This window comes from Ambystoma mexicanum, chromosome 5q (assembly GCF_040938575.1).
Source record: "Ambystoma mexicanum isolate Mex_15411 chromosome 5q, UKY_AmexF1_1, whole genome shotgun sequence".
Lineage (NCBI taxonomy): Eukaryota > Metazoa > Chordata > Amphibia > Caudata > Ambystomatidae > Ambystoma > Ambystoma mexicanum.
Window position 1 is genome coordinate 529,371,269 of NC_090933.1, and position 27,786 is coordinate 529,399,054.

A 27,786-nucleotide genomic window follows, 5' to 3' on the forward strand; every position below is an offset into this window, starting at 1 on the left:
TGTAGTGCATAAAGCCCTTTCTCTTCATCTGCCGCAGAGGAAATCACAATCTCACCCCTTTGCCCAAAACAAAATACCTTCAGTGGAGCTACAAGTAAAGCTGCAGATGGCCATCCATTGCAACGAGGATTGGCCAACCAGGTATTAATAGCAGAGTGACTCCACTCCCACGCCCTTTCACGCTGGACCTGCGCTTGTGATCAAGAGGCTGCACACCAGTCCCATAGACCCGAGAGCCCAATTGAAAAGGTGCTTGCTTCTCACTTTATTTCTCTCGCTATTTCTTGCTGTTTTAGGCCGCTGACACGCCGCCTGCAGCCAAAGGACCAGCGCTGGAGTGCCCTTTGTCATTTTTACCAGCTGGCCATATTTTACAATCGAGCGTCAGAATACCAAACAGGTAAGAGTTAGGTCTGGGAATTGAGTCCACTTTCCATCGTGTGTCCCATAAAGCGGAAGTGTCCAGCCGAGAGCAGGCAGGTGCCTTTTGCCCGCGTGTGCTGGGACACTGCAGCTTTGGACGTGAGCCAACTTGCCCTTTTCAGTGGGCCAGTACCTGTGACTCCAGTGAGAGAAGAGGAAAAGAAAGAACTTTCCCCTTCTCTGTCGAGTGGCCCCAGTGGCCTAATGGATAAGGCACTGGCCTCCTAAGCCAGGGATTGTGGGTTCGAGTCCCATCTGGGGTGGTTCGTGGCATTTTGTTCACACTTCTGCCAAAGCATGCAAAAGGTTTTTGCGGTAGTAGGGGGTGGGCGCAGGCTAGTACTTTGCTGGGCGCTGTGAAGTCCAGAACGTGCTCTGCTGGTAGCAGACTTTAAATGCCGGGAGACTGCAGAGTGTAGCAACCCCTCATGTCAGCGAAGAGACACAGATGAGTGGTAAGAAAGACAGGGAAAATATGCTTTCTGGAATCAGAGCTCCTGCAGACAGGGCTCACTCTTCTGCCAGCTCCGACCTGCTCCGATGAAAACGAAATAAAAGAGCAAAGGCTGCGCACTTTGAACCAATTATTCGAAGCATCGTATTGAAATGAAATAAAAGGTTAACAGCCCTGGGTGGCATCAAAGTGGAATTTCCTGAATATGTCACCAATGCCATGCAATGCGCCTGTTGCACAGTATCACGCCTGTTGCCGGCCCTCGCGCGGATGACTCTTTGGGATAGCAGAAAGTGGACGGAAGACTTTTAGGATGATAGTAAAAAAAACAGAAGCGAGCACATGACTTTATTTGCGACGATTGGCGAGTTTTGAATAAAATAGTGAAAATGAAGTAAAAGCGTCTTGCTGGAGAATGCGGGCATCGATCCCGCTACCTCTCGCATGCTAAGCGAGCGCTCTACCATCTGAGCTAATTCCCCTCCTCCTCGAAGGCTCTCGATACACTGCTTCAGAGCTGAAGCACAGTCTCCGGCTCACACTTGCTTGGCTGTCCAGGGACCTGTAGTGCATAAAGCCCTTTCTCTTCATCTGCCGCAGAGGAAATCACAATCTCACCCCTTTGCCCAAAACAAAATACCTTCAGTGGAGCTACAAGTAAAGCTGCAGATGGCCATCCATTGCAACGAGGATTGGCCAACCAGGTATTAATAGCAGAGTGACTCCACTCCCACGCCCTTTCACGCTGGACCTGCGCTTGTGATCAAGAGGCTGCACACCAGTCCCATAGACCCGAGAGCCCAATTGAAAAGGTGCTTGCTTCTCACTTTATTTCTCTCGCTATTTCTTGCTGTTTTAGGCCGCTGACACGCCGCCTGCAGCCAAAGGACCAGCGCTGGAGTGCCCTTTGTCATTTTTACCAGCTGGCCATATTTTACAATCGAGCGTCAGAATACCAAACAGGTAAGAGTTAGGTCTGGGAATTGAGTCCACTTTCCATCGTGTGTCCCATAAAGCGGAAGTGTCCAGCCGAGAGCAGGCAGGTGCCTTTTGCCCGCGTGTGCTGGGACACTGCAGCTTTGGACGTGAGCCAACTTGCCCTTTTCAGTGGGCCAGTACCTGTGACTCCAGTGAGAGAAGAGGAAAAGAAAGAACTTTCCCCTTCTCTGTCGAGTGGCCCCAGTGGCCTAATGGATAAGGCACTGGCCTCCTAAGCCAGGGATTGTGGGTTCGAGTCCCATCTGGGGTGGTTCGTGGCATTTTGTTCACACTTCTGCCAAAGCATGCAAAAGGTTTTTGCGGTAGTAGGGGGTGGGCGCAGGCTAGTACTTTGCTGGGCGCTGTGAAGTCCAGAACGTGCTCTGCTGGTAGCAGACTTTAAATGCCGGGAGACTGCAGAGTGTAGCAACCCCTCATGTCAGCGAAGAGACACAGATGAGTGGTAAGAAAGACAGGGAAAATATGCTTTCTGGAATCAGAGCTCCTGCAGACAGGGCTCACTCTTCTGCCAGCTCCGACCTGCTCCGATGAAAACGAAATAAAAGAGCAAAGGCTGCGCACTTTGAACCAATTATTCGAAGCATCGTATTGAAATGAAATAAAAGGTTAACAGCCCTGGGTGGCATCAAAGTGGAATTTCCTGAATATGTCACCACTGCCATGCAATGCGCCTGTTGCACAGTATCACGCCTGTTGCCGGCCCTCGCGCGGATGACTCTTTGGGATAGCAGAAAGTGGACGGAAGACTTTTAGGATGATAGTAAAAAAAACAGAAGCGAGCACATGACTTTATTTGCGACGATTGGCGAGTTTTGAATAAAATAGTGAAAATGAAGAAAAAGCGTCTTGCTGGAGAATGCGGGCATCGATCCCGCTACCTCTCGCATGCTAAGCGAGCGCTCTACCATCTGAGCTAATTCCCCTCCTCCTCGAAGGCTCTCGATACACTGCTTCAGAGCTGAAGCACAGTCTCCGGCTCACACTTGCTTGGCTGTCCAGGGACCTGTAGTGCATAAAGCCCTTTCTCTTCATCTGCCGCAGAGGAAATCACAATCTCACCCCTTTGCCCAAAACAAAATACCTTCAGTGGAGCTACAAGTAAAGCTGCAGATGGCCATCCATTGCAACGAGGATTGGCCAACCAGGTATTAATAGCAGAGTGACTCCACTGCCACGCCCTTTCACGCTGGACCTGCGCTTGTGATCAAGAGGCTGCACGCCATTCCCATAGACCCGAGAGCCCAATTGAAAAGGTGCTTGCTTCTCACTTTATTTCTCTCGCTATTTCTTGCTGTTTTAGGCCGCTGACACGCCGCCTGCAGCCAAAGGACCAGCGCTGGAGTGCCCTTTGTCATTTTTACCAGCTGGCCATATTTTACAATCGAGCGTCAGAATACCAAACAGGTAAGAGTTAGGTCTGGGAATTGAGTCCACTTTCCATCGTGTGTCCCATAAAGCGGAAGTGTCCAGCCGAGTGCAAGCAGGTGCCTTTTGCCCGCGTGTGCTGGGACACTGCAGCTTTGGACGTGAGCCAACTTGCCCTTTTCAGTGGGCCAGTACCTGTGACTCCAGTGAGAGAAGAGGAAAAGAAAGAACTTTCCCCTTCTCTGTCGAGTGGCCCCAGTGGCCTAATGGATAAGGCACTGGCCTCCTAAGCCAGGGATTGTGGGTTCGAGTCCCATCTGGGGTGGTTCGTGGCATTTTGTTCACACTTCTGCCAAAGCATGCAAAAGGTTTTTGCGGTAGTAGGGGGTGGGCGCAGGCTAGTACTTTGCTGGGCGCTGTGAAGTCCAGAACGTGCTCTGCTGGTAGCAGACTTTAAATGCCGGGAGACTGCAGAGTGTAGCAACGCCTCATGTCAGCGAAGAGACACAGATGAGTGGTAAGAAAGACAGGGAAAATATGCTTTCTGGAATCAGAGCTCCTGCAGACAGGGCTCACTCTTCTGCCAGCTCCGACCTGCTCCGATGAAAACGAAATAAAAGAGCAAAGGCTGCGCACTTTGAACCAATTATTCGAAGCATCGTATTGAAATGAAATAAAAGGTTAACAGCCCTGGGTGGCATCAAAGTGGAATTTCCTGAATATGTCACCAATGCCATGCAATGCGCCTGTTGCACAGTATCACGCCTGTTGCCGGCCCTCGCGCGGGTGACTCTTTGGGATAGCAGAAAGTGGACGGAAGACTTTTAGGATGATAGTAAAAAAAACAGAAGCGAGCACATGACTTTATTTGCGACGATTGGCGAGTTTTGAATAAAATAGTGAAAATGAAGTAAAAGCGTCTTGCTGGAGAATGCGGGCATCGATCCCGCTACCTCTCGCATGCTAGAGCGCTCTACCATCTGAGCTAATTCCCCTCCTCCTCGAAGGCTCTCGATACACTGCTTCAGAGCTGAAGCACAGTCTCCGGCTCACACTTGCTTGGCTGTCCAGGGACCTGTAGTGCATAAAGCCCTTTCTCTTCATCTGCCGCAGAGGAAATCACAATCTCACCCCTTTGCCCAAAACAAAATACCTTCAGTGGAGCTACAAGTAAAGCTGCAGATGGCCATCCATTGCAACGAGGATTGGCCAACCAGGTATTAATAGCAGAGTGACTCCACTCCCACGCCCTTTCACGCTGGACCTGCGCTTGTGATCAAGAGGCTGCACACCAGTCCCAGAGACCCGAGAGCCCAATTGAAAAGGTGCTTGCTTCTCACTTTATTTCTCTCGCTATTTCTTGCTGTTTTAGGCCGCTGACACGCCGCCTGCAGCCAAAGGACCAGCGCTGGAGTGCCCTTTGTCATTTTTACCAGCTGGCCATATTTTACAATCGAGCGTCAGAATACCAAACAGGTAAGAGTTAGGTCTGGGAATTGAGTCCACTTTCCATTGTGTGTCCCATAAAGCGGAAGTGTCCAGCCGAGAGCAGGCAGGTGCCTTTTGCCCGCGTGTGCTGGGACACTGCAGCTTTGGACGTGAGCCAACTTGCCCTTTTCAGTGGGCCAGTACCTGTGACTCCAGTGAGAGAAGAGGAAAAGAAAGAACTTTCCCCTTCTCTGTCGAGTGGCCCCAGTGGCCTAATGGATAAGGCACTGGCCTCCTAAGCCAGGGATTGTGGGTTCGAGTCCCATCTGGGGTGGTTCGTGGCATTTTGTTCACACTTCTGCCAAAGCATGCAAAAGGTTTTTGCGGTAGTAGGGGGTGGGCGCAGGCTAGTACTTTGCTGGGCGCTGTGAAGTCCAGAACGTGCTCTGCTGGTAGCAGACTTTAAATGCCGGGAGACTGCAGAGTGTAGCAACCCCTCATGTCAGCGAAGAGACACAGATGAGTGGTAAGAAAGACAGGGAAAATATGCTTTCTGGAATCAGAGCTCCTGCAGACAGGGCTCACTCTTCTGCCAGCTCCGACCTGCTCCGATGAAAACGAAATAAAAGAGCAAAGGCTGCGCACTTTGAACCAATTATTCGAAGCATCGTATTGAAATGAAATAAAAGGTTAACAGCCCTGGGTGGCATCAAAGTGGAATTTCCTGAATATGTCACCAATGCCATGCAATGCGCCTGTTGCACAGTATCACGCCTGTTGCCGGCCCTCGCGCGGATGACTCTTTGGGATAGCAGAAAGTGGACGGAAGACTTTTAGGATGATAGTAAAAAAAACAGAAGCGAGCACATGACTTTATTTGCGACGATTGGCGAGTTTTGAATAAAATAGTGAAAATGAAGTAAAAGCGTCTTGCTGGAGAATGCGGGCATCGATCCCGCTACCTCTCGCATGCTAAGCGAGCGCTCTACCATCTGAGCTAATTCCCCTCCTCCTCAAAGGCTCTCGATACACTGCTTCAGAGCTGAAGCACAGTCTCCGGCTCACACTTGCTTGGCTGTCCAGGGACCTGTAGTGCATAAAGCCCTTTCTCTTCATCTGCCGCAGAGGAAATCACAATCTCACCCCTTTGCCCAAAACAAAATACCTTCAGTGGAGCTACAAGTAAAGCTGCAGATGGCCATCCATTGCAACGAGGATTGGCCAACCAGGTATTAATAGCAGAGTGACTCCACTGCCACGCCCTTTCACGCTGGACCTGCGCTTGTGATCAAGAGGCTGCACGCCAGTCCCATAGACCCGAGAGCCCAATTGAAAAGGTGCTTGCTTCTCACTTTATTTCTCTCGCTATTTCTTGCTGTTTTAGGCCGCTGACACGCCGCCTGCAGCCAAAGGACCAGCGCTGGAGTGCCCTTTGTCATTTTTACCAGCTGGCCATATTTTACAATCGAGCGTCAGAATACCAAACAGGTAAGAGTTAGGTCTGGGAATTGAGTCCACTTTCCATCGTGTGTCCCATAAAGCGGAAGTGTCCAGCCGAGAGCAGGCAGGTGCCTTTTGCCCGCGTGTGCTGGGACACTGCAGCTTTGGACGTGAGCCAACTTGCCCTTTTCAGTGGGCCAGTACCTGTGACTCCAGTGAGAGAAGAGGAAAAGAAAGAACTTTCCCCTTCTCTGTCGAGTGGCCCCAGTGGCCTAATGGATAAGGCACTGGCCTCCTAAGCCAGGGATTGTGGGTTCGAGTCCCATCTGGGGTGGTTCGTGGCATTTTGTTCACACTTCTGCCAAAGCATGCAAAAGGTTTTTGCGGTAGTAGGGGGTGGGCGCAGGCTAGTACTTTGCTGGGCGCTGTGAAGTCCAGAACGTGCTCTGCTGGTAGCAGACTTTAAATGCCGGGAGACTGCAGAGTGTAGCAACCCCTCATGTCAGCGAAGAGACACAGATGAGTGGTAAGAAAGACAGGGAAAATATGCTTTCTGGAATCAGAGCTCCTGCAGACAGGGCTCACTCTTCTGCCAGCTCCGACCTGCTCCGATGAAAACGAAATAAAAGAGCAAAGGCTGCGCACTTTGAACCAATTATTCGAAGCATCGTATTGAAATGAAATAAAAGGTTAACAGCCCTGGGTGGCATCAAAGTGGAATTTCCTGAATATGTCACCAATGCCATGCAATGCGCCTGTTGCACAGTATCACGCCTGTTGCCGGCCCTCGCGCGGATGACTCTTTGGGATAGCAGAAAGTGGACGGAAGACTTTTAGGATGATAGTAAAAAAAACAGAAGCGAGCACATGACTTTATTTGCGACGATTGGCGAGTTTTGAATAAAATAGTGAAAATGAAGTAAAAGCGTCTTGCTGGAGAATGCGGGCATGGATCCCGCTACCTCTCGCATGCTAAGCGAGCGCTCTACCATCTGAGCTAATTCCCCTCCTCCTCGAAGGCTCTCGATACACTGCTTCAGAGCTGAAGCACAGTCTCCGGCTCACACTTGCTTGGCTGTCCAGGGACCTGTAGTGCATAAAGCCCTTTCTCTTCATCTGCCGCAGAGGAAATCACAATCTCACCCCTTTGCCCAAAACAAAATACCTTCAGTGGAGCTACAAGTAAAGCTGCAGATGGCCATCCATTGCAACGAGGATTGGCCAACCAGGTATTAATAGCAGAGTGACTCCACTCCCACGCCCTTTCACGCTGGACCTGCGCTTGTGATCAAGAGGCTGCACACCAGTCCCATAGACCCGAGAGCCCAATTGAAAAGGTGCTTGCTTCTCACTTTATTTCTCTCGCTATTTCTTGCTGTTTTAGGCCGCTGACACGCCGCCTGCAGCCAAAGGACCAGCGCTGGAGTGCCCTTTGTCATTTTTACCAGCTGGCCATATTTTACAATCGAGCGTCAGAATACCAAACAGGTAAGAGTTAGGTCTGGGAATTGAGTCCACTTTCCATCGTGTGTCCCATAAAGCGGAAGTGTCCAGCCGAGAGCAGGCAGGTGCCTTTTGCCCGCGTGTGCTGGGACACTGCAGCTTTGGACGTGAGCCAACTTGCCCTTTTCAGTGGGCCAGTACCTGTGACTCCAGTGAGAGAAGAGGAAAAGAAAGAACTTTCCCCTTCTCTGTCGAGTGGCCCCAGTGGCCTAATGGATAAGGCACTGGCCTCCTAAGCCAGGGATTGGGGGTTCGAGTCCCATCTGGGGTGGTTCGTGGCATTTTGTTCACACTTCTGCCAAAGCATGCAAAAGGTTTTTGCGGTAGTAGGGGGTGGGCGCAGGCTAGTACTTTGCTGGGCGCTGTGAAGTCCAGAACGTGCTCTGCTGGTAGCAGACTTTAAATGCCGGGAGACTGCAGAGTGTAGCAACCCCTCATGTCAGCGAAGAGACACAGATGAGTGGTAAGAAAGACAGGGAAAATATGCTTTCTGGAATCAGAGCTCCTGCAGACAGGGCTCACTCTTCTGCCAGCTCCGACCTGCTCCGATGAAAACGAAATAAAAGAGCAAAGGCTGCGCACTTTGAACCAATTATTCGAAGCATCGTATTGAAATGAAATAAAAGGTTAACAGCCCTGGGTGGCATCAAAGTGGAATTTCCTGAATATGTCACCACTGCCATGCAATGCGCCTGTTGCACAGTATCACGCCTGTTGCCGGCCCTCGCGCGGATGACTCTTTGGGATAGCAGAAAGTGGACGGAAGACTTTTAGGATGATAGTAAAAAAAACAGAAGCGAGCACATGACTTTATTTGCGACGATTGGCGAGTTTTGAATAAAATAGTGAAAATGAAGAAAAAGCGTCTTGCTGGAGAATGCGGGCATCGATCCCGCTACCTCTCGCATGCTAAGCGAGCGCTCTACCATCTGAGCTAATTCCCCTCCTCCTCGAAGGCTCTCGATACACTGCTTCAGAGCTGAAGCACAGTCTCCGGCTCACACTTGCTTGGCTGTCCAGGGACCTGTAGTGCATAAAGCCCTTTCTCTTCATCTGCCGCAGAGGAAATCACAATCTCACCCCTTTGCCCAAAACAAAATACCTTCAGTGGAGCTACAAGTAAAGCTGCAGATGGCCATCCATTGCAACGAGGATTGGCCAACCAGGTATTAATAGCAGAGTGACTCCACTGCCACGCCCTTTCACGCTGGACCTGCGCTTGTGATCAAGAGGCTGCACGCCAGTCCCATAGACCCGAGAGCCCAATTGAAAAGGTGCTTGCTTCTCACTTTATTTCTCTCGCTATTTCTTGCTGTTTTAGGCCGCTGACACGCCGCCTGCAGCCAAAGGACCAGCGCTGGAGTGCCCTTTGTCATTTTTACCAGCTGGCCATATTTTACAATCGAGCGTCAGAATACCAAACAGGTAAGAGTTAGGTCTGGGAATTGAGTCCACTTTCCATCGTGTGTCCCATAAAGCGGAAGTGTCCAGCCGAGTGCAAGCAGGTGCCTTTTGCCCGCGTGTGCTGGGACACTGCAGCTTTGGACGTGAGCCAACTTGCCCTTTTCAGTGGGCCAGTACCTGTGACTCCAGTGAGAGAAGAGGAAAAGAAAGAACTTTCCCCTTCTCTGTTGAGTGGCCCCAGTGGCCTAATGGATAAGGCACTGGCCTCCTAAGCCAGGGATTGTGGGTTCGAGTCCCATCTGGGGTGGTTCGTGGCATTTTGTTCACACTTCTGCCAAAGCATGCAAAAGGTTTTTGCGGTAGTAGGGGGTGGGCGCAGGCTAGTACTTTGCTGGGCGCTGTGAAGTCCAGAACGTGCTCTGCTGGTAGCAGACTTTAAATGCCGGGAGACTGCAGAGTGTAGCAACCCCTCATGTCAGCGAAGAGACACAGATGAGTGGTAAGAAAGACAGGGAAAATATGCTTTCTGGAATCAGAGCTCCTGCAGACAGGGCTCACTCTTCTGCCAGCTCCGACCTGCTCCGATGAAAACGAAATAAAAGAGCAAAGGCTGCGCACTTTGAACCAATTATTCGAAGCATCGTATTGAAATGAAATAAAAGGTTAACAGCCCTGGGTGGCATCAAAGTGGAATTTCCTGAATATGTCACCAATGCCATGCAATGCGCCTGTTGCACAGTATCACGCCTGTTGCCGGCCCTCGCGCGGGTGACTCTTTGGGATAGCAGAAAGTGGACGGAAGACTTTTAGGATGATAGTAAAAAAAACAGAAGCGAGCACATGACTTTATTTGCGACGATTGGCGAGTTTTGAATAAAATAGTGAAAATGAAGTAAAAGCGTCTTGCTGGAGAATGCGGGCATCGATCCCGCTACCTCTCGCATGCTAGAGCGCTCTACCATCTGAGCTAATTCCCCTCCTCCTCGAAGGCTCTCGATACACTGCTTCAGAGCTGAAGCACAGTCTCCGGCTCACACTTGCTTGGCTGTCCAGGGACCTGTAGTGCATAAAGCCCTTTCTCTTCATCTGCCGCAGAGGAAATCACAATCTCACCCCTTTGCCCAAAACAAAATACCTTCAGTGGAGCTACAAGTAAAGCTGCAGATGGCCATCCATTGCAACGAGGATTGGCCAACCAGGTATTAATAGCAGAGTGACTCCACTGCCACGCCCTTTCACGCTGGACCTGCGCTTGTGATCAAGAGGCTGCACGCCAGTCCCATAGACCCGAGAGCCCAATTGAAAAGGTGCTTGCTTCTCACTTTATTTCTCTCGCTATTTCTTGCTGTTTTAGGCCGCTGACACGCCGCCTGCAGCCAAAGGACCAGCGCTGGAGTGCCCTTTGTCATTTTTACCAGCTGGCCATATTTTACAATCGAGCGTCAGAATACCAAACAGGTAAGAGTTAGGTCTGGGAATTGAGTCCACTTTCCATCGTGTGTCCCATAAAGCGGAAGTGTCCAGCCGAGTGCAAGCAGGTGCCTCTTGCCCGCGTGTGCTGGGACACTGCAGCTTTGGACGTGAGCCAACTTGCCCTTTTCAGTGGGCCAGTACCCGTGACTCCAGTGAGAGAAGAGGAAAAGAAAGAACTTTCCCCTTCTCTGTCGAGTTGCCCCAGTGGCCTAATGGATAAGGCACTGGCCTCCTAAGCCAGGGATTGTGGGTTCGAGTCCCATCTGGGTTGGTTCGTGGCATTTTGTTCACACTTCTGCCAAAGCATGCAAAAGGTTTTTGCGGTAGTAGGGGGTGGGCGCAGGCTAGTACTTTGCTGGGCGCTGTGAAGTCCAGAACGTGCTCTGCTGGTAGCAGACTTTAAATGCCGGGAGACTGCAGAGTGTAGCAACGCCTCATGTCAGCGAAGAGACACAGATGAGTGGTAAGAAAGACAGGGAAAATATGCTTTCTGGAATCAGAGCTCCTGCAGACAGGGCTCACTCTTCTGCCAGCTCCGACCTGCTCCGATGAAAACGAAATAAAAGAGCAAAGGCTGCGCACTTTGAACCAATTATTCGAAGCATCGTATTGAAATGAAATAAAAGGTTAACAGCCCTGGGTGGCATCAAAGTGGAATTTCCTGAATATGTCACCAATGCCATGCAATGCGCCTGTTGCACAGTATCACGCCTGTTGCCGGCCCTCGCGCGGATGACTCTTTGGGATAGCAGAAAGTGGACGGAAGACTTTTAGGATGATAGTAAAAAAAACAGAAGCGAGCACATGACTTTATTTGCGACGATTGGCGAGTTTTGAATAAAATAGTGAAAATGAAGAAAAAGCGTCTTGCTGGAGAATGCGGGCATCGATCCCGCTACCTCTCGCATGCTAAGCGAGCGCTCTACCATCTGAGCTAATTCCCCTCCTCCTCGAAGGCTCTCGATACACTGCTTCAGAGCTGAAGCACAGTCTCCGGCTCACACTTGCTTGGCTGTCCAGGGACCTGTAGTGCATAAAGCCCTTTCTCTTCATCTGCCGCAGAGGAAATCACAATCTCACCCCTTTGCCCAAAACAAAATACCTTCAGTGGAGCTACAAGTAAAGCTGCAGATGGCCATCCATTGCAACGAGGATTGGCCAACCAGGTATTAATAGCAGAGTGACTCCACTGCCACGCCCTTTCACGCTGGACCTGCGCTTGTGATCAAGAGGCTGCACGCCAGTCCCATAGACCCGAGAGCCCAATTGAAAAGGTGCTTGCTTCTCACTTTATTTCTCTCGCTATTTCTTGCTGTTTTAGGCCGCTGACACGCCGCCTGCAGCCAAAGGACCAGCGCTGGAGTGCCCTTTGTCATTTTTACCAGCTGGCCATATTTTACAATCGAGCGTCAGAATACCAAACAGGTAAGAGTTAGGTCTGGGAATTGAGTCCACTTTCCATCGTGTGTCCCATAAAGCGGAAGTGTCCAGCCGAGTGCAAGCAGGTGCCTTTTGCCCGCGTGTGCTGGGACACTGCAGCTTTGGACGTGAGCCAACTTGCCCTTTTCAGTGGGCCAGTACCTGTGACTCCAGTGAGAGAAGAGGAAAAGAAAGAACTTTCCCCTTCTCTGTCGAGTGGCCCCAGTGGCCTAATGGATAAGGCACTGGCCTCCTAAGCCAGGGATTGTGGGTTCGAGTCCCATCTGGGGTGGTTCGTGGCATTTTGTTCACACTTCTGCCAAAGCATGCAAAAGGTTTTTGCGGTAGTAGGGGGTGGGCGCAGGCTAGTACTTTGCTGGGCGCTGTGAAGTCCAGAACGTGCTCTGCTGGTAGCAGACTTTAAATGCCGGGAGACTGCAGAGTGTAGCAACGCCTCATGTCAGCGAAGAGACACAGATGAGTGGTAAGAAAGACAGGGAAAATATGCTTTCTGGAATCAGAGCTCCTGCAGACAGGGCTCACTCTTCTGCCAGCTCCGACCTGCTCCGATGAAAACGAAATAAAAGAGCAAAGGCTGCGCACTTTGAACCAATTATTCGAAGCATCGTATTGAAATGAAATAAAAGGTTAACAGCCCTGGGTGGCATCAAAGTGGAATTTCCTGAATATGTCACCAATGCCATGCAATGCGCCTGTTGCACAGTATCACGCCTGTTGCCGGCCCTCGCGCGGGTGACTCTTTGGGATAGCAGAAAGTGGACGGAAGACTTTTAGGATGATAGTAAAAAAAACAGAAGCGAGCACATGACTTTATTTGCGACGATTGGCGAGTTTTGAATAAAATAGTGAAAATGAAGTAAAAGCGTCTTGCTGGAGAATGCAGGCATCGATCCCGCTACCTCTCGCATGCTAGAGCGCTCTACCATCTGAGCTAATTCCCCTCCTCCTCGAAGGCTCTCGATACACTGCTTCAGAGCTGAAGCACAGTCTCCGGCTCACACTTGCTTGGCTGTCCAGGGACCTGTAGTGCATAAAGCCCTTTCTCTTCATCTGCCGCAGAGGAAATCACAATCTCACCCCTTTGCCCAAAACAAAATACCTTCAGTGGAGCTACAAGTAAAGCTGCAGATGGCCATCCATTGCAACGAGGATTGGCCAACCAGGTATTAATAGCAGAGTGACTCCACTGCCACGCCCTTTCACGCTGGACCTGCGCTTGTGATCAAGAGGCTGCACGCCAGTCCCATAGACCCGAGAGCCCAATTGAAAAGGTGCTTGCTTCTCACTTTATTTCTCTCGCTATTTCTTGCTGTTTTAGGCCGCTGACACGCCGCCTGCAGCCAAAGGACCAGCGCTGGAGTGCCCTTTGTCATTTTTACCAGCTGGCCATATTTTACAATCGAGCGTCAGAATACCAAACAGGTAAGAGTTAGGTCTGGGAATTGAGTCCACTTTCCATCGTGTGTCCCATAAAGCGGAAGTGTCCAGCCGAGTGCAAGCAGGTGCCTCTTGCCCGCGTGTGCTGGGACACTGCAGCTTTGGACGTGAGCCAACTTGCCCTTTTCAGTGGGCCAGTACCCGTGACTCCAGTGAGAGAAGAGGAAAAGAAAGAACTTTCCCCTTCTCTGTCGAGTTGCCCCAGTGGCCTAATGGATAAGGCACTGGCCTCCTAAGCCAGGGATTGTGGGTTCGAGTCCCATCTGGGTTGGTTCGTGGCATTTTGTTCACACTTCTGCCAAAGCATGCAAAAGGTTTTTGCGGTAGTAGGGGGTGGGCGCAGGCTAGTACTTTGCTGGGCGCTGTGAAGTCCAGAACGTGCTCTGCTGGTAGCAGACTTTAAATGCCGGGAGACTGCAGAGTGTAGCAACGCCTCATGTCAGCGAAGAGACACAGATGAGTGGTAAGAAAGACAGGGAAAATATGCTTTCTGGAATCAGAGCTCCTGCAGACAGGGCTCACTCTTCTGCCAGCTCCGACCTGCTCCGATGAAAACGAAATAAAAGAGCAAAGGCTGCGCACTTTGAACCAATTATTCGAAGCATCGTATTGAAATGAAATAAAAGGTTAACAGCCCTGGGTGGCATCAAAGTGGAATTTCCTGAATATGTCACCAATGCCATGCAATGCGCCTGTTGCACAGTATCACGCCTGTTGCCGGCCCTCGCGCGGATGACTCTTTGGGATAGCAGAAAGTGGACGGAAGACTTTTAGGATGATAGTAAAAAAAACAGAAGCGAGCACATGACTTTATTTGCGACGATTGGCGAGTTTTGAATAAAATAGTGAAAATGAAGAAAAAGCGTCTTGCTGGAGAATGCGGGCATCGATCCCGCTACCTCTCGCATGCTAAGCGAGCGCTCTACCATCTGAGCTAATTCCCCTCCTCCTCGAAGGCTCTCGATACACTGCTTCAGAGCTGAAGCACAGTCTCCGGCTCACACTTGCTTGGCTGTCCAGGGACCTGTAGTGCATAAAGCCCTTTCTCTTCATCTGCCGCAGAGGAAATCACAATCTCACCCCTTTGCCCAAAACAAAATACCTTCAGTGGAGCTACAAGTAAAGCTGCAGATGGCCATCCATTGCAACGAGGATTGGCCAACCAGGTATTAATAGCAGAGTGACTCCACTGCCACGCCCTTTCACGCTGGACCTGCGCTTGTGATCAAGAGGCTGCACGCCAGTCCCATAGACCCGAGAGCCCAATTGAAAAGGTGCTTGCTTCTCACTTTATTTCTCTCGCTATTTCTTGCTGTTTTAGGCCGCTGACACGCCGCCTGCAGCCAAAGGACCAGCGCTGGAGTGCCCTTTGTCATTTTTACCAGCTGGCCATATTTTACAATCGAGCGTCAGAATACCAAACAGGTAAGAGTTAGGTCTGGGAATTGAGTCCACTTTCCATCGTGTGTCCCATAAAGCGGAAGTGTCCAGCCGAGTGCAAGCAGGTGCCTTTTGCCCGCGTGTGCTGGGACACTGCAGCTTTGGACGTGAGCCAACTTGCCCTTTTCAGTGGGCCAGTACCTGTGACTCCAGTGAGAGAAGAGGAAAAGAAAGAACTTTCCCCTTCTCTGTCGAGTGGCCCCAGTGGCCTAATGGATAAGGCACTGGCCTCCTAAGCCAGGGATTGTGGGTTCGAGTCCCATCTGGGGTGGTTCGTGGCATTTTGTTCACACTTCTGCCAAAGCATGCAAAAGGTTTTTGCGGTAGTAGGGGGTGGGCGCAGGCTAGTACTTTGCTGGGCGCTGTGAAGTCCAGAACGTGCTCTGCTGGTAGCAGACTTTAAATGCCGGGAGACTGCAGAGTGTAGCAACGCCTCATGTCAGCGAAGAGACACAGATGAGTGGTAAGAAAGACAGGGAAAATATGCTTTCTGGAATCAGAGCTCCTGCAGACAGGGCTCACTCTTCTGCCAGCTCCGACCTGCTCCGATGAAAACGAAATAAAAGAGCAAAGGCTGCGCACTTTGAACCAATTATTCGAAGCATCGTATTGAAATGAAATAAAAGGTTAACAGCCCTGGGTGGCATCAAAGTGGAATTTCCTGAATATGTCACCAATGCCATGCAATGCGCCTGTTGCACAGTATCACGCCTGTTGCCGGCCCTCGCGCGGGTGACTCTTTGGGATAGCAGAAAGTGGACGGAAGACTTTTAGGATGATAGTAAAAAAAACAGAAGCGAGCACATGACTTTATTTGCGACGATTGGCGAGTTTTGAATAAAATAGTGAAAATGAAGTAAAAGCGTCTTGCTGGAGAATGCAGGCATCGATCCCGCTACCTCTCGCATGCTAGAGCGCTCTACCATCTGAGCTAATTCCCCTCCTCCTCGAAGGCTCTCGATACACTGCTTCAGAGCTGAAGCACAGTCTCCGGCTCACACTTGCTTGGCTGTCCAGGGACCTGTAGTGCATAAAGCCCTTTCTCTTCATCTGCCGCAGAGGAAATCACAATCTCACCCCTTTGCCCAAAACAAAATACCTTCAGTGGAGCTACAAGTAAAGCTGCAGATGGCCATCCATTGCAACGAGGATTGGCCAACCAGGTATTAATAGCAGAGTGACTCCACTGCCACGCCCTTTCACGCTGGACCTGCGCTTGTGATCAAGAGGCTGCACGCCAGTCCCATAGACCCGAGAGCCCAATTGAAAAGGTGCTTGCTTCTCACTTTATTTCTCTCGCTATTTCTTGCTGTTTTAGGCCGCTGACACGCCGCCTGCAGCCAAAGGACCAGCGCTGGAGTGCCCTTTGTCATTTTTACCAGCTGGCCATATTTTACAATCGAGCGTCAGAATACCAAACAGGTAAGAGTTAGGTCTGGGAATTGAGTCCACTTTCCATCGTGTGTCCCATAAAGCGGAAGTGTCCAGCCGAGTGCAAGCAGGTGCCTTTTGCCCGCGTGTGCTGGGACACTGCAGCTTTGGACGTGAGCCAACTTGCCCTTTTCAGTGGGCCAGTACCTGTGACTCCAGTGAGAGAAGAGGAAAAGAAAGAACTTTCCCCTTCTCTGTCGAGTGGCCCCAGTGGCCTAATGGATAAGGCACTGGCCTCCTAAGCCAGGGATTGTGGGTTCGAGTCCCATCTGGGGTGGTTCGTGGCATTTTGTTCACACTTCTGCCAAAGCATGCAAAAGGTTTTTGCGGTAGTAGGGGGTGGGCGCAGGCTAGTACTTTGCTGGGCGCTGTGAAGTCCAGAACGTGCTCTGCTGGTAGCAGACTTTAAATGCCGGGAGACTGCAGAGTGTAGCAACCCCTCATGTCAGCGAAGAGACACAGATGAGTGGTAAGAAAGACAGGGAAAATATGCTTTCTGGAATCAGAGCTCCTGCAGACAGGGCTCACTCTTCTGCCAGCTCCGACCTGCTCCGATGAAAACGAAATAAAAGAGCAAAGGCTGCGCACTTTGAACCAATTATTCGAAGCATCGTATTGAAATGAAATAAAAGGTTAACAGCCCTGGGTGGCATCAAAGTGGAATTTCCTGAATATGTCACCAATGCCATGCAATGCGCCTGTTGCACAGTATCACGCCTGTTGCCGGCCCTCGCGCGGGTGACTCTTTGGGATAGCAGAAAGTGGACGGAAGACTTTTAGGATGATAGTAAAAAAAACAGAAGCGAGCACATGACTTTATTTGCGACGATTGGCGAGTTTTGAATAAAATAGTGAAAATGAAGTAAAAGCGTCTTGCTGGAGAATGCGGGCATCGATCCCGCTACCTCTCGCATGCTAGAGCGCTCTACCATCTGAGCTAATTCCCCTCCTCCTCGAAGGCTCTCGATACACTGCTTCAGAGCTGAAGCACAGTCTCCGGCTCACACTTGCTTGGCTGTCCAGGGACCTGTAGTGCATAAAGCCCTTTCTCTTCATCTGCCGCAGAGGAAATCACAATCTCACCCCTTTGCCCAAAACAAAATACCTTCAGTGGAGCTACAAGTAAAGCTGCAGATGGCCATCCATTGCAACGAGGATTGGCCAACCAGGTATTAATAGCAGAGTGACTCCACTGCCACGCCCTTTCACGCTGGACCTGCGCTTGTGATCAAGAGGCTGCACGCCAGTCCCATAGACCCGAGAGCCCAATTGAAAAGGTGCTTGCTTCTCACTTTATTTCTCTCGCTATTTCTTGCTGTTTTAGGCCGCTGACACGCCGCCTGCAGCCAAAGGACCAGCGCTGGAGTGCCCTTTGTCATTTTTACCAGCTGGCCATATTTTACAATCGAGCGTCAGAATACCAAACAGGTAAGAGTTAGGTCTGGGAATTGAGTCCACTTTCCATCGTGTGTCCCATAAAGCGGAAGTGTCCAGCCGAGTGCAAGCAGGTGCCTCTTGCCCGCGTGTGCTGGGACACTGCAGCTTTGGACGTGAGCCAACTTGCCCTTTTCAGTGGGCCAGTACCCGTGACTCCAGTGAGAGAAGAGGAAAAGAAAGAACTTTCCCCTTCTCTGTCGAGTTGCCCCAGTGGCCTAATGGATAAGGCACTGGCCTCCTAAGCCAGGGATTGTGGGTTCGAGTCCCATCTGGGTTGGTTCGTGGCATTTTGTTCACACTTCTGCCAAAGCATGCAAAAGGTTTTTGCGGTAGTAGGGGGTGGGCGCAGGCTAGTACTTTGCTGGGCGCTGTGAAGTCCAGAACGTGCTCTGCTGGTAGCAGACTTTAAATGCCGGGAGACTGCAGAGTGTAGCAACGCCTCATGTCAGCGAAGAGACACAGATGAGTGGTAAGAAAGACAGGGAAAATATGCTTTCTGGAATCAGAGCTCCTGCAGACAGGGCTCACTCTTCTGCCAGCTCCGACCTGCTCCGATGAAAACGAAATAAAAGAGCAAAGGCTGCGCACTTTGAACCAATTATTCGAAGCATCGTATTGAAATGAAATAAAAGGTTAACAGCCCTGGGTGGCATCAAAGTGGAATTTCCTGAATATGTCACCAATGCCATGCAATGCGCCTGTTGCACAGTATCACGCCTGTTGCCGGCCCTCGCGCGGATGACTCTTTGGGATAGCAGAAAGTGGACGGAAGACTTTTAGGATGATAGTAAAAAAAACAGAAGCGAGCACATGACTTTATTTGCGACGATTGGCGAGTTTTGAATAAAATAGTGAAAATGAAGTAAAAGCGTCTTGCTGGAGAATGCGGGCATCGATCCCGCTACCTCTCGCATGCTAAGCGAGCGCTCTACCATCTGAGCTAATTCCCCTCCTCCTCGAAGGCTCTCGATACACTGCTTCAGAGCTGAAGCACAGTCTCCGGCTCACACTTGCTTGGCTGTCCAGGGACCTGTAGTGCATAAAGCCCTTTCTCTTCATCTGCGGCAGAGGAAATCACAATCTCACCCCTTTGCCCAAAACAAAATACCTTCAGTGGAGCTACAAGTAAAGCTGCAGATGGCCATCCATTGCAATGAGGATTGGCCAACCAGGTATTAATAGCAGAGTGACTCCACTGCCACGCCCTTTCACGCTGGACCTGCGCTTGTGATCAAGAGGCTGCACGCCAGTCCCATAGACCCGAGAGCCCAATTGAAAAGGTGCTTGCTTCTCACTTTATTTCTCTCGCTATTTCTTGCTGTTTTAGGCCGCTGACACGCCGCCTGCAGCCAAAGGACCAGCGCTGGAGTGCCCTTTGTCATTTTTACCAGCTGGCCATATTTTACAATCGAGCGTCAGAATACCAAACAGGTAAGAGTTAGGTCTGGGAATTGAGTCCACTTTCCATCGTGTGTCCCATAAAGCGGAAGTGTCCAGCCGAGTGCAAGCAGGTGCCTTTTGCCCGCGTGTGCTGGGACACTGCAGCTTTGGACGTGAGCCAACTTGCCCTTTTCAGTGGGCCAGTACCCGTGACTCCAGTGAGAGAAGAGGAAAAGAAAGAACTTTCCCCTTCTCTGTCGAGTGGCCCCAGTGGCCTAATGGATAAGGCACTGGCCTCCTAAGCCAGGGATTGTGGGTTCGAGTCCCATCTGGGGTGGTTCGTGGCATTTTGTTCACACTTCTGCCAAAGCATGCAAAAGGTTTTTGCGGTAGTAGGGGGTGGGCGCAGGCTAGTACTTTGCTGGGCGCTGTGAAGTCCAGAACGTGCTCTGCTGGTAGCAGACTTTAAATGCCGGGAGACTGCAGAGTGTAGCAACCCCTCATGTCAGCGAAGAGACACAGATGAGTGGTAAGAAAGACAGGGAAAATATGCTTTCTGGAATCAGAGCTCCTGCAGACAGGGCTCACTCTTCTGCCAGCTCCGACCTGCTCCGATGAAAACGAAATAAAAGAGCAAAGGCTGCGCACTTTGAACCAATTATTCGAAGCATCGTATTGAAATGAAATAAAAGGTTAACAGCCCTGGGTGGCATCAAAGTGGAATTTCCTGAATATGTCACCAATGCCATGCAATGCGCCTGTTGCACAGTATCACGCCTGTTGCCGGCCCTCGCGCGGGTGACTCTTTGGGATAGCAGAAAGTGGACGGAAGACTTTTAGGATGATAGTAAAAAAAACAGAAGCGAGCACATGACTTTATTTGCGACGATTGGCGAGTTTTGAATAAAATAGTGAAAATGAAGTAAAAGCGTCTTGCTGGAGAATGCGGGCATCGATCCCGCTACCTCTCGCATGCTAGAGCGCTCTACCATCTGAGCTAATTCCCCTCCTCCTCGAAGGCTCTCGATACACTGCTTCAGAGCTGAAGCACAGTCTCCGGCTCACACTTGCTTGGCTGTCCAGGGACCTGTAGTGCATAAAGCCCTTTCTCTTCATCTGCCGCAGAGGAAATCACAATCTCACCCCTTTGCCCAAAACAAAATACCTTCAGTGGAGCTACAAGTAAAGCTGCAGATGGCCATCCATTGCAACGAGGATTGGCCAACCAGGTATTAATAGCAGAGTGACTCCACTGCCACGCCCTTTCACGCTGGACCTGCGCTTGTGATCAAGAGGCTGCACGCCAGTCCCATAGACCCGAGAGCCCAATTGAAAAGGTGCTTGCTTCTCACTTTATTTCTCTCGCTATTTCTTGCTGTTTTAGGCCGCTGACACGCCGCCTGCAGCCAAAGGACCAGCGCTGGAGTGCCCTTTGTCATTTTTACCAGCTGGCCATATTTTACAATCGAGCGTCAGAATACCAAACAGGTAAGAGTTAGGTCTGGGAATTGAGTCCACTTTCCATCGTGTGTCCCATAAAGCGGAAGTGTCCAGCCGAGTGCAAGCAGGTGCCTCTTGCCCGCGTGTGCTGGGACACTGCAGCTTTGGACGTGAGCCAACTTGCCCTTTTCAGTGGGCCAGTACCCGTGACTCCAGTGAGAGAAGAGGAAAAGAAAGAACTTTCCCCTTCTCTGTCGAGTTGCCCCAGTGGCCTAATGGATAAGGCACTGGCCTCCTAAGCCAGGGATTGTGGGTTCGAGTCCCATCTGGGGTGGTTCGTGGCATTTTGTTCACACTTCTGCCAAAGCATGCAAAAGGTTTTTGCGGTAGTAGGGGGTGGGCGCAGGCTAGTACTTTGCTGGGCGCTGTGAAGTCCAGAACGTGCTCTGCTGGTAGCAGACTTTAAATGCCGGGAGACTGCAGAGTGTAGCAACCCCTCATGTCAGCGAAGAGACACAGATGAGTGGTAAGAAAGACAGGGAAAATATGCTTTCTGGAATCAGAGCTCCTGCAGACAGGGCTCACTCTTCTGCCAGCTCCGACCTGCTCCGATGAAAACGAAATAAAAGAGCAAAGGCTGCGCACTTTGAACCAATTATTCGAAGCATCGTATTGAAATGAAATAAAAGGTTAACAGCCCTGGGTGGCATCAAAGTGGAATTTCCTGAATATGTCACCAATGCCATGCAATGCGCCTGTTGCACAGTATCACGCCTGTTGCCGGCCCTCGCGCGGATGACTCTTTGGGATAGCAGAAAGTGGACGGAAGACTTTTAGGATGATAGTAAAAAAAACAGAAGCGAGCACATGACTTTATTTGCGACGATTGGCGAGTTTTGAATAAAATAGTGAAAATGAAGAAAAAGCGTCTTGCTGGAGAATGCGGGCATCGATCCCGCTACCTCTCGCATGCTAAGCGAGCGCTCTACCATCTGAGCTAATTCCCCTCCTCCTCGAAGGCTCTCGATACACTGCTTCAGAGCTGAAGCACAGTCTCCGGCTCACACTTGCTTGGCTGTCCAGGGACCTGTAGTGCATAAAGCCCTTTCTCTTCATCTGCCGCAGAGGAAATCACAATCTCACCCCTTTGCCCAAAACAAAATACCTTCAGTGGAGCTACAAGTAAAGCTGCAGATGGCCATCCATTGCAACGAGGACTGGCCAACCAGGTATTAATAGCAGAGTGACTCCACTGCCACGCCCTTTCACGCTGGACCTGCGCTTGTGATCAAGAGGCTGCACGCCAGTCCCATAGACCCGAGAGCCCAATTGAAAAGGTGCTTGCTTCTCACTTTATTTCTCTCGCTATTTCTTGCTGTTTTAGGCCGCTGACACGCCGCCTGCAGCCAAAGGACCAGCGCTGGAGTGCCCTTTGTCATTTTTACCAGCTGGCCATATTTTACAATCGAGCGTCAGAATACCAAACAGGTAAGAGTTAGGTCTGGGAATTGAGTCCACTTTCCATCGTGTGTCCCATAAAGCGGAAGTGTCCAGCCGAGTGCAAGCAGGTGCCTTTTGCCCGCGTGTGCTGGGACACTGCAGCTTTGGACGTGAGCCAACTTGCCCTTTTCAGTGGGCCAGTACCCGTGACTCCAGTGAGAGAAGAGGAAAAGAAAGAACTTTCCCCTTCTCTGTTGAGTTGCCCCAGTGGCCTAATGGATAAGGCACTGGCCTCCTAAGCCAGGGATTGTGGGTTCGAGTCCCATCTGGGGTGGTTCGTGGCATTTTGTTCACACTTCTGCCAAAGCATGCAAAAGGTTTTTGCGGTAGTAGGGGGTGGGCGCAGGCTAGTACTTTGCTGGGCGCTGTGAAGTCCAGAACGTGCTCTGCTGGTAGCAGACTTTAAATGCGGGAGACTGCAGAGTGTAGCAACCCCTCATGTCAGCGAAGAGACACAGATGAGTGGTAAGAAAGACAGGGAAAATATGCTTTCTGGAATCAGAGCTCCTGCAGACAGGGCTCACTCTTCTGCCAGCTCCGACCTGCTCCGATGAAAACGAAATAAAAGAGCAAAGGCTGCGCACTTTGAACCAATTATTCGAAGCATCGTATTGAAATGAAATAAAAGGTTAACAGCCCTGGGTGGCATCAAAGTGGAATTTCCTGAATATGTCACCAATGCCATGCAATGCGCCTGTTGCACAGTATCACGCCTGTTGCCGGCCCTCGCGCGGGTGACTCTTTGGGATAGCAGAAAGTGGACGGAAGACTTTTAGGATGATAGTAAAAAAAACAGAAGCGAGCACATGACTTTATTTGCGACGATTGGCGAGTTTTGAATAAAATAGTGAAAATGAAGAAAAAGCGTCTTGCTGGAGAATGCGGGCATCGATCCCGCTACCTCTCGCATGCTAAGCGAGCGCTCTACCATCTGAGCTAATTCCCCTCCTCCTCGAAGGCTTTCGATACACTGCTTCAGAGCTGAAGCACAGTCTCCGGCTCACACTTGCTTGGCTGTCCAGGGACCTGTAGTGCATAAAGCCCTTTCTCTTCATCTGCGGCAGGGGAAATCACAATCTCACCCCTTTGCCCAAAACAAAATACCTTCAGTGGAGCTACAAGTAAAGCTGCAGATGGCCATCCATTGCAATGAGGATTGGCCAACCAGGTATTAATAGCAGAGTGACTCCACTGCCACGCCCTTTCACGCTGGACCTGCGCTTGTGATCAAGAGGCTGCACGCCAGTCCCATAGACCCGAGAGCCCAATTGAAAAGGTGCTTGCTTCTCACTTTATTTCTCTCGCTATTTCTTGCTGTTTTAGGCCGCTGACACGCCGCCTGCAGCCAAAGGACCAGCGCTGGAGCGCCCTTTGTCATTTTTACCAGCTGGCCATATTTTACAATCGAGCGTCAGAATACCAAACAGGTAAGAGTTAGGTCTGGGAATTGAGTCCACTTTCCATCGTGTGTCCCATAAAGCGGAAGTGTCCAGCCGAGTGCAAGCAGGTGCCTTTTGCCCGCGTGTGCTGGGACACTGCAGCTTTGGACGTGAGCCAACTTGCCCTTTTCAGTGGGCCAGTACCTGTGACTCCAGTGAGAGAAGAGGAAAAGAAAGAACTTTCCCCTTCTCTGTCGAGTGGCCCCAGTGGCCTAATGGATAAGGCACTGGCCTCCTAAGCCAGGGATTGTGGGTTCGAGTCCCATCTGGGGTGGTTCGTGGCATTTTGTTCACACTTCTGCCAAAGCATGCAAAAGGTTTTTGCGGTAGTAGGGGGTGGGCGCAGGCTAGTACTTTGCTGGGCGCTGTGAAGTCCAGAACGTGCTCTGCTGGTAGCAGACTTTAAATGCCGGGAGACTGCAGAGTGTAGCAACCCCTCATGTCAGTGAAGAGACACAGATGAGTGGTAAGAAAGACAGGGAAAATATGCTTTCTGGAATCAGAGCTCCTGCAGACAGGGCTCACTCTTCTGCCAGCTCCGACCTGCTCCGATGAAAACGAAATAAAAGAGCAAAGGCTGCGCACTTTGAACCAATTATTCGAAGCATCGTATTGAAATGAAATAAAAGGTTAACAGCCCTGGGTGGCATCAAAGTGGAATTTCCTGAATATGTCACCAATGCCATGCAATGCGCCTGTTGCACAGTATCACGCCTGTTGCCGGCCCTCGCGCGGGTGACTCTTTGGGATAGCAGAAAGTGGACGGAAGACTTTTAGGATGATAGTAAAAAAAACAGAAGCGAGCACATGACTTTATTTGCGACGATTGGCGAGTTTTGAATAAAATAGTGAAAATGAAGAAAAAGCGTCTTGCTGGAGAATGCGGGCATCGATCCCGCTACCTCTCGCATGCAAAGCGAGCGCTCTACCATCTGAGCTAATTCCCCTCCTCCTCGAAGGCTCTCGATACACTGCTTCAGAGCTGAAGCACAGTCTCCGGCTCACACTTGCTTGGCTGTCCAGGGACCTGTAGTGCATAAAGCCCTTTCTCTTCATCTGCCGCAGAGGAAATCACAATCTCACCCCTTTGCCCAAAACAAAATACCTTCAGTGGAGCTACAAGTAAAGCTGCAGATGGCCATCCATTGCAACGAGGATTGGCCAACCAGGTATTAATAGCAGAGTGACTCCACTGCCACGCCCTTTCACGCTGGACCTGCGCTTGTGATCAAGAGGCTGCACGCCAGTCCCATAGACCCGAGAGCCCAATTGAAAAGGTGCTTGCTTCTCACTTTATTTCTCTCGCTATTTCTTGCTGTTTTAGGCCGCTGACACGCCGCCTGCAGCCAAAGGACCAGCGCTGGAGTGCCCTTTGTCATTTTTACCAGCTGGCCATATTTTACAATCGAGCGTCAGAATACCAAACAGGTAAGAGTTAGGTCTGGGAATTGAGTCCACTTTCCATCGTGTGTCCCATAAAGCGGAAGTGTCCAGCCGAGTGCAAGCAGGTGCCTCTTGCCCGCGTGTGCTGGGACACTGCAGCTTTGGACGTGAGCCAACTTGCCCTTTTCAGTGGGCCAGTACCCGTGACTCCAGTGAGAGAAGAGGAAAAGAAAGAACTTTCCCCTTCTCTGTCGAGTTGCCCCAGTGGCCTAATGGATAAGGCACTGGCCTCCTAAGCCAGGGATTGTGGGTTCGAGTCCCATCTGGGTTGGTTCGTGGCATTTTGTTCACACTTCTGCCAAAGCATGCAAAAGGTTTTTGCGGTAGTAGGGGGTGGGCGCAGGCTAGTACTTTGCTGGGCGCTGTGAAGTCCAGAACGTGCTCTGCTGGTAGCAGACTTTAAATGCCGGGAGACTGCAGAGTGTAGCAACGCCTCATGTCAGCGAAGAGACACAGATGAGTGGTAAGAAAGACAGGGAAAATATGCTTTCTGGAATCAGAGCTCCTGCAGACAGGGCTCACTCTTCTGCCAGCTCCGACCTGCTCCGATGAAAACGAAATAAAAGAGCAAAGGCTGCGCACTTTGAACCAATTATTCGAAGCATCGTATTGAAATGAAATAAAAGGTTAACAGCCCTGGGTGGCATCAAAGTGGAATTTCCTGAATATGTCACCAATGCCATGCAATGCGCCTGTTGCACAGTATCACGCCTGTTGCCGGCCCTCGCGCGGATGACTCTTTGGGATAGCAGAAAGTGGACGGAAGACTTTTAGGATGATAGTAAAAAAAACAGAAGCGAGCACATGACTTTATTTGCGACGATTGGCGAGTTTTGAATAAAATAGTGAAAATGAAGTAAAAGCGTCTTGCTGGAGAATGCGGGCATCGATCCCGCTACCTCTCGCATGCTAAGCGAGCGCTCTACCATCTGAGCTAATTCCCCTCCTCCTCGAAGGCTCTCGATACACTGCTTCAGAGCTGAAGCACAGTCTCCGGCTCACACTTGCTTGGCTGTCCAGGGACCTGTAGTGCATAAAGCCCTTTCTCTTCATCTGCGGCAGAGGAAATCACAATCTCACCCCTTTGCCCAAAACAAAATACCTTCAGTGGAGCTACAAGTAAAGCTGCAGATGGCCATCCATTGCAATGAGGATTGGCCAACCAGGTATTAATAGCAGAGTGACTCCACTGCCACGCCCTTTCACGCTGGACCTGCGCTTGTGATCAAGAGGCTGCACGCCAGTCCCATAGACCCGAGAGCCCAATTGAAAAGGTGCTTGCTTCTCACTTTATTTCTCTCGCTATTTCTTGCTGTTTTAGGCCGCTGACACGCCGCCTGCAGCCAAAGGACCAGCGCTGGAGTGCCCTTTGTCATTTTTACCAGCTGGCCATATTTTACAATCGAGCGTCAGAATACCAAACAGGTAAGAGTTAGGTCTGGGAATTGAGTCCACTTTCCATCGTGTGTCCCATAAAGCGGAAGTGTCCAGCCGAGTGCAAGCAGGTGCCTTTTGCCCGCGTGTGCTGGGACACTGCAGCTTTGGACGTGAGCCAACTTGCCCTTTTCAGTGGGCCAGTACCCGTGACTCCAGTGAGAGAAGAGGAAAAGAAAGAACTTTCCCCTTCTCTGTCGAGTGGCCCCAGTGGCCTAATGGATAAGGCACTGGCCTCCTAAGCCAGGGATTGTGGGTTCGAGTCCCATCTGGGGTGGTTCGTGGCATTTTGTTCACACTTCTGCCAAAGCATGCAAAAGGTTTTTGCGGTAGTAGGGGGTGGGCGCAGGCTAGTACTTTGCTGGGCGCTGTGAAGTCCAGAACGTGCTCTGCTGGTAGCAGACTTTAAATGCCGGGAGACTGCAGAGTGTAGCAACCCCTCATGTCAGCGAAGAGACACAGATGAGTGGTAAGAAAGACAGGGAAAATATGCTTTCTGGAATCAGAGCTCCTGCAGACAGGGCTCACTCTTCTGCCAGCTCCGACCTGCTCCGATGAAAACGAAATAAAAGAGCAAAGGCTGCGCACTTTGAACCAATTATTCGAAGCATCGTATTGAAATGAAATAAAAGGTTAACAGCCCTGGGTGGCATCAAAGTGGAATTTCCTGAATATGTCACCAATGCCATGCAATGCGCCTGTTGCACAGTATCACGCCTGTTGCCGGCCCTCGCGCGGGTGACTCTTTGGGATAGCAGAAAGTGGACGGAAGACTTTTAGGATGATAGTAAAAAAAACAGAAGCGAGCACATGACTTTATTTGCGACGATTGGCGAGTTTTGAATAAAATAGTGAAAATGAAGTAAAAGCGTCTTGCTGGAGAATGCGGGCATCGATCCCGCTACCTCTCGCATGCTAGAGCGCTCTACCATCTGAGCTAATTCCCCTCCTCCTCGAAGGCTCTCGATACACTGCTTCAGAGCTGAAGCACAGTCTCCGGCTCACACTTGCTTGGCTGTCCAGGGACCTGTAGTGCATAAAGCCCTTTCTCTTCATCTGCCGCAGAGGAAATCACAATCTCACCCCTTTGCCCAAAACAAAATACCTTCAGTGGAGCTACAAGTAAAGCTGCAGATGGCCATCCATTGCAACGAGGATTGGCCAACCAGGTATTAATAGCAGAGTGACTCCACTGCCACGCCCTTTCACGCTGGACCTGCGCTTGTGATCAAGAGGCTGCACGCCAGTCCCATAGACCCGAGAGCCCAATTGAAAAGGTGCTTGCTTCTCACTTTATTTCTCTCGCTATTTCTTGCTGTTTTAGGCCGCTGACACGCCGCCTGCAGCCAAAGGACCAGCGCTGGAGTGCCCTTTGTCATTTTTACCAGCTGGCCATATTTTACAATCGAGCGTCAGAATACCAAACAGGTAAGAGTTAGGTCTGGGAATTGAGTCCACTTTCCATCGTGTGTCCCA

At 50.6% G+C, this 27,786-nt stretch overlaps 30 non-coding genes across 30 annotated transcripts; 19 read left to right on the forward strand and 11 right to left on the reverse strand.

The window, feature by feature from the left end:
- Window positions 1–613: 613 nt before the first annotated feature.
- TRNAR-CCU (transfer RNA arginine (anticodon CCU)) lies at window positions 614–686 on the forward strand. Its single transcript has one exon. It is a non-coding gene; the product is annotated as a tRNA-Arg (tRNA).
- Window positions 687–1,286: 600 nt separating this feature from the next.
- TRNAA-AGC (transfer RNA alanine (anticodon AGC)) lies at window positions 1,287–1,359 on the reverse strand. Its single transcript has one exon. It is a non-coding gene; the product is annotated as a tRNA-Ala (tRNA).
- A 694-nt stretch (window positions 1,360–2,053) lies between these two features.
- TRNAR-CCU (transfer RNA arginine (anticodon CCU)) lies at window positions 2,054–2,126 on the forward strand. The gene has a single exon. It is a non-coding gene; the product is annotated as a tRNA-Arg (tRNA).
- Window positions 2,127–2,726: 600 nt separating this feature from the next.
- On the reverse strand, window positions 2,727–2,799 carry TRNAA-AGC (transfer RNA alanine (anticodon AGC)). The gene has a single exon. It is a non-coding gene; the product is annotated as a tRNA-Ala (tRNA).
- A 694-nt stretch (window positions 2,800–3,493) lies between these two features.
- On the forward strand, window positions 3,494–3,566 carry TRNAR-CCU (transfer RNA arginine (anticodon CCU)). Its single transcript has one exon. It is a non-coding gene; the product is annotated as a tRNA-Arg (tRNA).
- Window positions 3,567–4,930: 1,364 nt separating this feature from the next.
- Window positions 4,931–5,003, forward strand: TRNAR-CCU (transfer RNA arginine (anticodon CCU)). The gene has a single exon. It is a non-coding gene; the product is annotated as a tRNA-Arg (tRNA).
- Window positions 5,004–5,603: 600 nt separating this feature from the next.
- TRNAA-AGC (transfer RNA alanine (anticodon AGC)) lies at window positions 5,604–5,676 on the reverse strand. Its single transcript has one exon. It is a non-coding gene; the product is annotated as a tRNA-Ala (tRNA).
- A 694-nt stretch (window positions 5,677–6,370) lies between these two features.
- TRNAR-CCU (transfer RNA arginine (anticodon CCU)) lies at window positions 6,371–6,443 on the forward strand. Its single transcript has one exon. It is a non-coding gene; the product is annotated as a tRNA-Arg (tRNA).
- Window positions 6,444–7,810: 1,367 nt separating this feature from the next.
- Window positions 7,811–7,883, forward strand: TRNAR-CCU (transfer RNA arginine (anticodon CCU)). Its single transcript has one exon. It is a non-coding gene; the product is annotated as a tRNA-Arg (tRNA).
- A 600-nt stretch (window positions 7,884–8,483) lies between these two features.
- On the reverse strand, window positions 8,484–8,556 carry TRNAA-AGC (transfer RNA alanine (anticodon AGC)). Its single transcript has one exon. It is a non-coding gene; the product is annotated as a tRNA-Ala (tRNA).
- Window positions 8,557–9,250: 694 nt separating this feature from the next.
- TRNAR-CCU (transfer RNA arginine (anticodon CCU)) lies at window positions 9,251–9,323 on the forward strand. Its single transcript has one exon. It is a non-coding gene; the product is annotated as a tRNA-Arg (tRNA).
- A 1,364-nt stretch (window positions 9,324–10,687) lies between these two features.
- Window positions 10,688–10,770, forward strand: TRNAR-CCU (transfer RNA arginine (anticodon CCU)). The gene has a single exon. It is a non-coding gene; the product is annotated as a tRNA-Arg (tRNA).
- A 590-nt stretch (window positions 10,771–11,360) lies between these two features.
- Window positions 11,361–11,433, reverse strand: TRNAA-AGC (transfer RNA alanine (anticodon AGC)). Its single transcript has one exon. It is a non-coding gene; the product is annotated as a tRNA-Ala (tRNA).
- A 694-nt stretch (window positions 11,434–12,127) lies between these two features.
- Window positions 12,128–12,200, forward strand: TRNAR-CCU (transfer RNA arginine (anticodon CCU)). The gene has a single exon. It is a non-coding gene; the product is annotated as a tRNA-Arg (tRNA).
- Window positions 12,201–13,564: 1,364 nt separating this feature from the next.
- Window positions 13,565–13,647, forward strand: TRNAR-CCU (transfer RNA arginine (anticodon CCU)). The gene has a single exon. It is a non-coding gene; the product is annotated as a tRNA-Arg (tRNA).
- Window positions 13,648–14,237: 590 nt separating this feature from the next.
- On the reverse strand, window positions 14,238–14,310 carry TRNAA-AGC (transfer RNA alanine (anticodon AGC)). Its single transcript has one exon. It is a non-coding gene; the product is annotated as a tRNA-Ala (tRNA).
- Window positions 14,311–15,004: 694 nt separating this feature from the next.
- TRNAR-CCU (transfer RNA arginine (anticodon CCU)) lies at window positions 15,005–15,077 on the forward strand. The gene has a single exon. It is a non-coding gene; the product is annotated as a tRNA-Arg (tRNA).
- Window positions 15,078–16,441: 1,364 nt separating this feature from the next.
- Window positions 16,442–16,514, forward strand: TRNAR-CCU (transfer RNA arginine (anticodon CCU)). Its single transcript has one exon. It is a non-coding gene; the product is annotated as a tRNA-Arg (tRNA).
- A 1,364-nt stretch (window positions 16,515–17,878) lies between these two features.
- On the forward strand, window positions 17,879–17,961 carry TRNAR-CCU (transfer RNA arginine (anticodon CCU)). Its single transcript has one exon. It is a non-coding gene; the product is annotated as a tRNA-Arg (tRNA).
- Window positions 17,962–18,551: 590 nt separating this feature from the next.
- TRNAA-AGC (transfer RNA alanine (anticodon AGC)) lies at window positions 18,552–18,624 on the reverse strand. Its single transcript has one exon. It is a non-coding gene; the product is annotated as a tRNA-Ala (tRNA).
- Window positions 18,625–19,318: 694 nt separating this feature from the next.
- On the forward strand, window positions 19,319–19,391 carry TRNAR-CCU (transfer RNA arginine (anticodon CCU)). Its single transcript has one exon. It is a non-coding gene; the product is annotated as a tRNA-Arg (tRNA).
- A 1,364-nt stretch (window positions 19,392–20,755) lies between these two features.
- TRNAR-CCU (transfer RNA arginine (anticodon CCU)) lies at window positions 20,756–20,828 on the forward strand. Its single transcript has one exon. It is a non-coding gene; the product is annotated as a tRNA-Arg (tRNA).
- Window positions 20,829–21,428: 600 nt separating this feature from the next.
- TRNAA-AGC (transfer RNA alanine (anticodon AGC)) lies at window positions 21,429–21,501 on the reverse strand. Its single transcript has one exon. It is a non-coding gene; the product is annotated as a tRNA-Ala (tRNA).
- A 694-nt stretch (window positions 21,502–22,195) lies between these two features.
- Window positions 22,196–22,268, forward strand: TRNAR-CCU (transfer RNA arginine (anticodon CCU)). The gene has a single exon. It is a non-coding gene; the product is annotated as a tRNA-Arg (tRNA).
- Window positions 22,269–22,867: 599 nt separating this feature from the next.
- Window positions 22,868–22,940, reverse strand: TRNAA-AGC (transfer RNA alanine (anticodon AGC)). The gene has a single exon. It is a non-coding gene; the product is annotated as a tRNA-Ala (tRNA).
- A 694-nt stretch (window positions 22,941–23,634) lies between these two features.
- On the forward strand, window positions 23,635–23,707 carry TRNAR-CCU (transfer RNA arginine (anticodon CCU)). Its single transcript has one exon. It is a non-coding gene; the product is annotated as a tRNA-Arg (tRNA).
- Window positions 23,708–24,307: 600 nt separating this feature from the next.
- On the reverse strand, window positions 24,308–24,380 carry TRNAA-UGC (transfer RNA alanine (anticodon UGC)). The gene has a single exon. It is a non-coding gene; the product is annotated as a tRNA-Ala (tRNA).
- Window positions 24,381–25,074: 694 nt separating this feature from the next.
- TRNAR-CCU (transfer RNA arginine (anticodon CCU)) lies at window positions 25,075–25,157 on the forward strand. Its single transcript has one exon. It is a non-coding gene; the product is annotated as a tRNA-Arg (tRNA).
- A 590-nt stretch (window positions 25,158–25,747) lies between these two features.
- Window positions 25,748–25,820, reverse strand: TRNAA-AGC (transfer RNA alanine (anticodon AGC)). Its single transcript has one exon. It is a non-coding gene; the product is annotated as a tRNA-Ala (tRNA).
- Window positions 25,821–26,514: 694 nt separating this feature from the next.
- Window positions 26,515–26,587, forward strand: TRNAR-CCU (transfer RNA arginine (anticodon CCU)). The gene has a single exon. It is a non-coding gene; the product is annotated as a tRNA-Arg (tRNA).
- Window positions 26,588–27,786: the final 1,199 nt, after the last annotated feature.